The sequence below is a fragment of the Neofelis nebulosa genome, chromosome 1, assembly GCF_028018385.1.
Source record: "Neofelis nebulosa isolate mNeoNeb1 chromosome 1, mNeoNeb1.pri, whole genome shotgun sequence".
Classification (NCBI taxonomy): Eukaryota; Metazoa; Chordata; class Mammalia; order Carnivora; family Felidae; genus Neofelis; species Neofelis nebulosa.
Window position 1 is genome coordinate 133,295,973 of NC_080782.1, and position 10,893 is coordinate 133,306,865.

Sequence of the window (10,893 nt, forward strand, 5' to 3'; positions counted from 1 at the left end):
AGGCTGGGGACACAACTTGTATTGGAAAACCAACTCCAGTGGCACTCAGGCTATGAGGCAGGTGTGCAGAGCTGATAGTTGGCAAAACAAAGCCAGTGGTCCTGTTTGGTCAGAGAATTTGGGATGTGGGTTGGTGGGTCAGCACAAGTTAAGGGAGCAAAGAGCTTTAAGAGCTTTAAAGCTGCTTCTCGTGCTGCACCTGCACAGGGGATCAAATGTGTAGCCCTGCTCCCTCATTGCTAAATACAGCCTTCAGCCTGTCTGACAGAGAACCTGACCAAAGCACACTGGAGCTACGTAGCCCATTCAACAGTCCTGTGTACAGTGGCACTTGAACAGAGAGCACAGCCCATGGTCTCACTCATCAACATATGCAAATTAATGTGATACATCACACTCATCGAAAGAAAGAAAGAAATCATACAATCGTCTCAATAGACACAGAAAAAGCATTCGACAGATTTCAACATCCATTCATGATAAAAACTCAACAAATTAGGCAGAAAAGAAACACATCTCAACATAATAAAGGCCATATATGACAAGCCCATAGCTAAAATTGTACTCAATGATGAAGGGTTGAAATATTTTCCTCTAAGATCAGGAACAAGACAAGGGCACCCACTCTCACCACTTCCATTCAACAGAATGGAAAGGCAGAAGTAAAATTGTTGATATGTGCAGATGACATGATTTCATAGATGGAAAGTCCTAAAGATTTAACAAAAAAACTGTTAGATCTAATCAATGGATTCAGTAAAGCTGCAGGAAAGGTATCTCGCGATACACAGACTGGAAGTCTGAGATACCTAAGTGGAAAGGTATCTCGCGATCACAGACTGGAAGAATGAATATTGTTAAGATAAAGCCATCTATAGATTCATTGCAATCCCTATCAAAATTCCAATGATATTTTAACGGAAATAGAAAACACAATCGTGGAACCACGAAAGACCTCAAATAGGCAAATAAATCCTGAGAAAGGAGAACAAAGCATCCCACTTCTTGATTTCAAGCTATCCTATATAGCTATAGCTATCAAAACAGTATGGTACTGGCACAAAAACAGGCAAATGGAATTGAGAGCCCAGAAATAAACCCATGAATATATGGTCAACTAATATCTGACGGGGAGCCAAGAATACTCAATGAAGAAAAGAGAGCCTTTTCTTTCTTTCTTTCTTTCTTTCTTTCTTTCTTTCTTTCTTTCTTTCTTTCTTTCTTTCTTTCTTAATGTTTATTTATTTATTTATTTATTTATTTATTTAATATATGAAATTTACTGTCAAATTGGTTTCCATACAACACCCAGTGCTCATCCCAAAAGGTGCCCTCCTCAATACCCATCACCCACCCTCCCCCCCCTCCTACCCTCCATCAACCCTCAGTTTGTTCTCAGTTTTTAACAGTCTCTTATGGCTTTGGCAAAGAGAGCCTTTTCAATAAATGATGCTGAAGCAATTATATATTAACATACAAAAAAATAAAACTGAACTGATATCTTACACTCACAGAATTAACTCAAAATGGATTAAATACTTAAATGCAAGACAAAACCATAGAACTCCCGAAAGAAAACAGGAATAAAGCTCATCGACATGGGTCTTGGTAATGATTTTTTTGGCTGTGACACTTAAAAAATACAGAATTACAATAAAAAATAAACACATGGAAGTAAATCAAACTAAAAAGCTTCTGCAGGACAAAAGAAACCATCAACAAAGTGAAAAGACCACCTGCAGAATGGGAAAAAATATATGCAAAGCATATATCTGATAAAAGATTAATATCAGACATATATAAAGAGCTCATTCAACTCAACAGCAAAAAAACCACTAACCCAATTAAAAACAGATACGGGCAACTGGGTGGCTCCTTCGGTTGAGCATCTGACTCTTGATTTCGGTTCAGGTCATGGTCCCAAGGTTGTGGGGTTCAGCTGCTACCCATCGGCCTCTGTGCTGAATGTGGAGCTTGCTTGAGATTCTCCCTCTGTTCCCCTGCCTCTCTCCCCTACTAGCGTGCTCTCTCTCTCTAAAAATTAAAATTAATTAATTAAAATGTATAAAAGACCTGAAGAGCTATATCTCCACAGGAGATATATGAAAGGCCAACAGGTTCATGAGAAGATGCTCCAGATCACTAGTCATTAGGGCAAATTAAAACCAGAATGAGATGTCACGCCATCTTCATTTCCAGTATGAAAACTTTTATTCCCTTTTCTTCTTCGCTACTTGCTTTTTCTCTCTGCTATCTGTCATCATACAAAAACTAAGAGACAATGAATGCTGGCGTGGATGTGGAGAAAAGGGAACCCTTACGCACTATTGGTAGGATTGTGAAATAAGCCCAACAGTGAAAGACAAATATGGTTTGATCTTGCTTCCATGTGGAACCTTAAAAAAAACTTACCAAAAAAAAAAAAAAATTCAGACCTGTAGTTACAAGAGGTGGAGGGTCTGGGAGAAGGGAAGGTGGTCACAAGGTACAAACTTCCAGTTATGTAAGGTAAATGAGGGCTAGTGGTGTGCGGTGCCATGATGACTGTGGCTGGCACGGCCACGGGATACACAGGAACCCTGGTGAGAAAGTAAATCCTATGACTTCTTATCACCAGGAGAATGTTTGCTTCTTTTTTTCTATTATTTCTGTACAAGAAAATGGATGTCAGCTGAACTTATTGTGGTCATCGTTTTGCCATATATGGAAATCAAACCACCATGCTGTATACCTTAAATCCATGTAGTGATGCACGTCAGTTATTTCTCAAAACAACCGGCAAAAAAAAAAAAAAATTGACTAGGTAAGCTCCTCCCCAGAAGCAGACACGATCTTGAGGCAGACAGTTCACAGATCAAGATCTTCATCTCCAGTATGAAACCTTTATTCCTTTTGCCTTTTCGCTATTTGCTTTCTGTCCATGTTAAGGCATGTGACAACAGTGCCCCTTAACTCTAGCGACTACTGCTGAATCCACTGCTAAGGCCACAGCTGTGCCACAAAAGTCCCTAGGCTTTCTTGCTAAGGTGGTTTTTAGGTAATAGAATTACTAATTCCTGCTTGGTAATTGCTTTCAATTACTTATTGGCTGAACAAGGGGAGTCTATGCCATAGCAAATACCTCCTGCTGTACTTGGATCAACACTTCTGGGATTGCAGCAAATACAAGATATTAACAAAAGAAGCCCCTTGCGTAAAACAGGCTGATGCACCTTCAGGTACATTCTTTGATTTTCTTGACACAACAAACACCTATACTAGATACAACGGGATGCAATTTTAGAGCATAATTTTGGGTAAGAGAGTGAGAACAACCAAACTGTTTTAAAATACTGAATGAAATGGAAAGAGTTCCCAAATATTAAATGGGTACACTAGTAAAAAGATTAATGAATCTATAGGCTGGACATCGTACTATTGTTTTTGGTGATAAAGAATTTATGGAAATCCTCTGGAATATTTGTTTTAGGAATTCATCTGCAGGTGGTAGATCTGCAGCCTATCTCAGGACATAAACACAACACAGAACTCTAAAATAATCCCAACTTTCACTTACTTTTTCTTTTCCTTTTTTTTAAGTTCATTTATATTGATTTTGAGAGACAGAGAGTGAGGGTAAGGGGCAGAGAGAGAGAGAGACAGAATGCCAAGTAGTCTCTACGCTGTCAGTGCAGAGCCTGACATGGGGCTCAAACTCACAAAGTGTGAGATCATGACCTGAGCTGAAATCAAGAGTCAGACACTTAACTAAGTCACCCAGGTACTCCTTCACCTACGTTTTAAAAGGCAGCTCATTTAAGCCTACTTATAGAAACTATTTGATGTAGAACTTTCTGAGAATAAGCTTTCATATACCATTCAAGGATGGATGGATGGATGGATGGATAGATAGATAGATAGATAGATAGATAGATGATAGAGTCCAATAAAACTAACATTTTGGTGCATAGTTTTTAAGGTTTTAATACATGCATAGATCTGTGTATTTACCAGCAGAATTAGGATATAGAGCAATTCCATCACTGCCAAAACTCCTTCAGGCTGCCCTTTTGTAAGCATGCACTCAAATCTCCCCAAACCTTGGCCACAGTTGATCTTTTCTCTATGGCTATAGTTTTGACTCTTGTCAAATACATTTTACTCAGCGTTTCCCACAATGGTTCCTAACACCCTGGGGAGATTCCAGAAATGCCTTACAGTCTAGATGAAAGTGGTAACATTGATCATTTCCTTGTGGATAGGTTCTCAAAGGAAATGCAATGAAATAGATAAAGGGGGTTAAGATGATGCCATGATTCACTCTCCATGGGTACCCATATATGTGGCAAGACAAAATGGGAAGGACTAGTGAAATACTGATAACTGATCTCTTTCTCTTTCCCTAGCATATCTCCTGCCATCGTCCCAAATGATTTCTACCTCAGACTGCATTGACAAACGTGAAGGAGACTTCCACGGAGGGCAAGGACCAGAATCTAAATCACATCATTCAAAGAAGCTGCTCTTATCACAAAACAGGACAGACTCAAAAGGGGTATACCAGATCACACCAATTGCCTTCCTGCCTTGGAATGATAAAAAAAAAGAAAAAATCAAGCTCTAGGAGGACACAGCTGACTAAGGAATGTTGCTTTAGATGGACAGAGGAATGGAGATTCTCACTTATGCCCAAGGGTGGGTGAAGAAGGGAAAGGAAGGTAATTTAAGTGGGTACCTTGAAAAATAGGGGGTTTCTGAGAGATGAAACAAATTTGCCATTCCTTGGATGTAGCTTAAGAACAGAAACCTCAGAGATGTACCCCCTTCAAGGAGTTCTGGGGAAAGAGTAAAAATAAAAAAACGGCACATGTGGACGACAGAAGAGTCATGTTTTACCCACTGTTCCCTGTGGCATGGGAGTAGCATCGAAGGGGTCCATACTGTTCCCATGGCTCCAGGGGAAGCTGTGAAAATGAACTTGGAAAGTGAGCTGATGACCATCCCAAGAGGCCACTTGACCAAAAGAAAGTCACAGACTGAAGGAGATGCACATTACAGTGAGGCATGGGGACCTTTGGAAGACAGCCAATGGCTGGCAATCCCAGAACACTGTATGGGTGACTATTGTGTCACCATAGGAGCCAGTACCACATAGCACTGATGCCACCAACAAAAGAATGCCACTCCCCCTGCCATGGGTGTGCAGAAGATTATCTGGATGGACTTATCCTTCCCAGACTTGTATCCCCTCCAGAAAAGGGTGCAGGAAATTCAGAGTTAAAATACAAACCTGAATGAGACTGACTTAGTACTCCTGATCAATGGCTGATTGAATTTGCCCCAACACTATTTTCTGGAGGCAGATCAGTAGCTCCTTTTCTCCTCACTCAAGTCGGTGGCTGTAGAACTGAAACTTGAGACATAAATTTGGGATCAGATGGATTCACTTTGTATCCCAAAAACCAGTGTTAAAGACAATATGTGGCAAGAATGCTAACCTCTAACTCACACAAAAATCTTGCTGACACACAAGAAATCACTATTGTATTACCCATCATGGCCCAGGCTTTCTCAGTATTTCTTCCTGCACAAAACATATTTCTAAGATTCTATTTAAAATGCAGTACCAATTTCAGTACAACCATTTTTTTCCAATGTTTATTTCTTTTTGAGACAGAGAGACAGCAAGCAGGGGAGGGGCAGAGAGAGAGGGAGACACAGAATCCAAAGCAGGCTCCAGGCTCTGAGCTGTCAGCACAGAGCCCGACGTGGGGCTCGAACTCACGGACCGCAAGATCACGACCCACCTGAGCTGTAGTCAGACTGAGCCACCCACGCACCCCTCAGCACAACATTTTAAACTAAGTCATTATTAAATAAAGATCAGGTTTTCAATATGTTAAGGGTTATACTGCTCATGAGTTTAGTGTTACCAAGGACAGTATAAAGGCAGGGAGATACAGCCTGGACAAAGAGAGCACTTAGATCTCCATATCTGCCTTTTCATTCCAGAGGGAAATGCTACCAAGTAGACTGCGCATCCATGAGAGCCTGGAGTGAGTATTTTGACATTCGCAAAACAACCCCGGATCTTTATGGGCCCCCTCATCCCTGAACCCCAGCTTTGAAAGAGTTTGCTAAGGAGCCCACACTCTTCAAGATCTTTTCTCAACCTGAAGAGAGAAAGAAATCAGTCGGGGAGCTTGTTAAACAAGAAGATTTGGATTGAGCTGTCCTGGAATTCTGCATTTCTTGACAACCATGAGCCACAATTTGAGCAGAGACTGCATGGAGGACTTGGTTAATGAGTTCTGGGTGCGCAGCTTGAGCTGCTCCATCTGAAGACTTCTCAGTATGGGACCTCAATTACTGTCACCTTCCTGCACCGCAGCATGCTCCACAGTCTCGGCAGGGCCCTGCTCCCCATGCTAGGGCTTCATCAGCACAATTAATCACTCCAGTTCTCTGCAAGTTCTCTGCTCATTTGTCAGGATTTCCCTGTTTTGACACCAAAGAACGACATCTCTCAAATCGTTTAGGAAGTAGTTTCCCATCCTGGTGCACACCTGCCATCTGGTGGTGAGAATTTAACGCCAAGTTACAGGGAAATAAGAGCCGTCCTTTAATTCTGCCTCCCCTGCCCCTTTCTACTCCCTCTCCACCCCTCTCTTGCTATGGTTAACAATTCAAAGAGTGTTTGGTGAGTGTAAAATTTAAAAGGTGATGTTGCCACATTGTGCCTCGGTGCCTCACCTGGCGGGATTGGAGAGTGGGCATTTGAGAGATTCATTCCAGGAATGCCTCTGAGGCTGAGGTGAAACTAAAAGCTTGCAGGAGGTTATAATCGCCTCCAAGTGGGTTTGATACCAATGCCTATGGAACCAGGCTCCTCCTGTCCAGACCCTAGAGGAGCTGGGGCTTCCTGGGGCTGACATGATCCAAGGCAACGCTGGAGAAATCAGGTCTTGTGCTCTGGAACACTGTGATAGAGGAAAGACATTCTACCAACATTACTTACTAAGAAAGGATAATTAGCCCATGAATATTCTTAATCAAGAGGTCTAGGGTTGGCTTCTATTTCATTTATTTTTTTATTGATTGATTGATTAACTTTATTTGAGAGAGAGAGAGAAAGCATGAGTGTGAGGGGCAGAGAGAGAGAGAGAAAGAGAGAATTCCAAGCAGACTCTTGGCTGTCAGCACTTCTTATCTTACAGAGAAGCCACATGAACTTAAATGGGCAAACTGGCATGACCTTAGGGCATTCGCCTTTACTGGCACAGCGGGCGCAACTGTGTTTGCCCTTACTTACATCATGCATTTTCTGTATTCGCTCTTGGAGACTGGAGGTGAAAAAGAATACGCTGAGCTTGGAGGGGAGAAGAGAGAAACTGCTCCTGTTTCTGTCAACATCTGGAATCTACCAAACTCTCATGCCGGTAATGAGAAGATGAAAATGAGGGTGGAAAGAACACCAGAATACGTTTAGATCATGGAGGCTCTCACTCCGGTTTTTATTCTGACAGGTCTTCCGACGGCTCTGCACCTCAATCTCGTCTCTTATAAAACGCAGGTTTGACACTTCTCCCACAAGACTGTAGTTGAGTTGTGGAAGTGGAAGGGTTTTGAGACTATCAAATACAGAAAGAATGACCATGTCTGTTGTGTTGATACTGGCCCGAGACAGCTCAAATGCAGGTCAAACGGACAGGTTGAGGTGTGTGTGTGGTAGGTATGGGCTTACAGGGAAGCTGTCCATGGGTATCCACTGAGAATCTTTCTGAATAGCTCAAAAATGGCTCTAAAGTTGTACATTTATGTGTTGATAATAAACAAAAGAAGAAGAAGAAGAAGAAGAAGGGGAGGAGGAGGAGGAGGAAGAGGTGGCCACAAACCACAAAGCAGACTCTTAATGATAGAGAACAAACTGAGGATTGATGGAGGGAGGTGGGTGGGGATGGGCTAGATGGGGGATGGGCATTAAGAAGGGCACTTGTGATGAGCATTGGCGGTTGTATATAAGTGATGAATCACTGGTTTCTACTTCTGAAACCAATATTACCTTATAGGTTAACTAACTTAGAATTCAAATGAAAACTTGAGAAAAAAAATAAAAAGAACACCATTAAAAAACTAAGTTTAGAATTCATGAAAAAGGCTTATGATCATCGTATTAAAAAAATAAAACAGTGGCAGGAAATACAGTGACATTATTCTCAGTGACATTATTCTCTTAACGATGAAGTGTTGATTCTAAATGGTTTAGCCTTTTAAAAAATAGATGTTTAGAAAGTTTCATGAACTACCATTTCACTTATACTGACTGATAAAATTTGGAATCTAGCACAACAATCATTTTATTATTTAGGTAATTATCTAAACAACGTTTCACCAACCTGGACCACTTGGACATGAATTCAAATGTGAGGTAATTTATTTCATAACCTGGAAGAAAAAAAAACCTAACAAATTTAATTAGCCTAACACAAATGCTTACTTTCTTCTTTTTGTCAGGAACTTGAAAACAGTAAGCATAGTATGAATAAAACTGTGTGAGCCTCGAACCTCATTTCTTCCGGCCAGAGAAACCTCTTCAGGGAACTTTTTATACCAAAAACATGAATTTCCTTATTTAAAATATACTTTTAATTTCAAATTTTCCTTTTGAAAGAGAGCCTTTCGTCTTTGTTTTTTCTATACACATGGAAGCACATAAAAACAACACACACAGAATTTTCTACCTCGTCTATCTGTTCAGTAAGCCTACGGTGTGGAGAAATAGTAAGAGCCCTGTGAGATGCCATCTACTTGAGGCAGAGGGGAAGATGAGGCAAAGGACGGATTATGAGATGGAGCCTTGAATGAGGACAGCACATGAGGAAGCCCAGCGCACTTCCTAAGAAGAGAGAGCCCAGTTTGCTCGGGAGTTTTTCCAGCAGTCTGCACAAAGACGGAAATGCGATCAGGTACATGAGTCATAGTTCATAAAATAACGGCAGAACAACCGCTCTGGCAAGGAGCTGTGTTCCGTTTCAGAAATTGCTCACTTCAGTTGAATATTCTCACCTCAAGTTGGGCAAGAGCCTGGACTAAGTGAGTTTTTGGAAGGAACCAGAAAAGTTATCTTTCCTCTACGAAGCACGGTCCGTTAGACTCTGTGAGTAAGTAGAAATCCAGAGAGCTTGATATTTATCGGCCCTATCTGACGCCAGTTTTAAAATTATTTTTCATATCTGATAAAATTACCTCTTCAATGACACGAGGGGAGAATTTCAAAGCTGGTACTACACGATAGGTAGAGGGAAGAGAGGAATTAAAACATATTTTTAAAAATATTTACAGAGAGCTAAAAAGGAAGCAATTCAGACCATGCCTTACCTGAAATAGTGGTAAATAATTTAATATTCCCAAATTCTTAACCAATTTGAGGTCGGGAAGGAGGCAATCTCTAAGAATACCTCTACTTTTGACTTTAGCATAACTTGTGTGGTAGAGCCACGAGTTTATGCCGAGGATCCCTCCTCTAGTCTTCAGGAATCAGTCTGACTCTAGGGCAGTCATGTCTCTTTTCTTGCAAGATGAGAGGAAATCAAAATTAGCGGTTTTGAGAGGGAAGGTAGGAGCTATTGGCCACCTGATCACACTGTTGCTAATCACAGCAGCGTACTTGGGCTTTCACCTGCAAAACGCCTTTGGTAAAATACATTTTCATGGACTAATGGCAGACGCTATATTTCACCACCAGATGGCAGCAGTGCACTCTGGAAAAATGGTGCGGCCAAGGACGCTTTTTCTTTGTTTTCTACCCACTAAACTCTCCGCTAGGTGACAGCAACATGAATATAATTGGAATAGCCATTAATGGGTTATGTAGAAAACAATTTCATTTCTTCTTTTAAATCTGAGAGCAGCACTTTAAAACAGGATCCACAGTTGGAATGTTTTTCTCTAGAAAATTACCAGACTATGTGCTTTTAGGCCTCCCACACACTAACCTAATATCCAAAAAACAAAACAAAACACAACAAAGCAACAGAATAAAACTTTTGTGGGGAGCATCTTCTAAAGAGCCCGGGAAAGATCACTGTTTGAAACCATTATCACTGAAGAATTTGGGGAGCCCAGACTTCCTCACCCAATTTAGAAAAAAAAGTAGTGACTAAAACAGTCATTTTTTGAACATAATAGTAATTACTATTTATTGACCACCTATTATGTACCAAGGATTGTACTGAAATGCTTTAAAAATACGTTCACTGAATCTGGATCAGAGGTTGTTTTAAAAAGCCCAGATTTGAACTTAAGCCTGTTTAGGGCCATCACCTCTGTATTTTCCATGACCTCATGCTTTTTCTGCTAGAGCCATTTTCAAAACCCATACTGAAGGAGAAACTGGAATGGCTTTCACGGTATGATTTTGAGGGCACACAGGAATATACTGACTCGTCTTTTGACTTTCCCTTTCATGTAGATGCATCACATTAATCCAATGAGGGATAACATATTTTGATTCTATAGTTACACTGAAGGCTAAACGTGAAGATTGGTTTGGGAGCAATGCAAAGTAATAAACACATCATGTTGAAATCTAAATGACTGCTAGCTAGCATCATGGATGAAAAGCAGAGGAGGGCTGGAGACAGCAGGGGGATGGATGCCAGGCTCCTGACTGGGCAGAAGAGAAAGGTAATGAGATGGGGGCAGGGGCCAAGAAGTTGAGGCAGGCAGGTTGACACAGCTGTCCTGTGGCTATCCCTGCTGAGTGCCCTTAGAGAGCCTTACCTGTAAGTGACCCTGGACAGCTGGTTGTAACCTGGTGCAGCACAAATACTTTCCACGTGTAGCAGAGACCTGAACATGGTTTGAATCCCTTAGAGGCGAACTTTGGGCAGGCTTCGCAAACTGGGTTAATAG

The 10,893-nt window shown here is 41.2% G+C and overlaps 1 long non-coding RNA gene across 3 annotated transcripts in view; it reads left to right on the forward strand.

The window, feature by feature from the left end:
* The window catches only part of LOC131516276 (uncharacterized), a 15,348-nt gene extending 7,766 nt beyond the window's left edge, over window positions 1–7,582 (forward strand). For all 3 annotated transcript variants that reach the window (XR_009263964.1, XR_009263962.1, XR_009263963.1), the window contains one exon: window positions 4,386–7,582. This is a non-coding gene — a long non-coding RNA (uncharacterized LOC131516276). The remainder of the gene's footprint in view (window positions 1–4,385) is intronic.
* The last annotated feature ends 3,311 nt before the right edge of the window (window positions 7,583–10,893 follow it).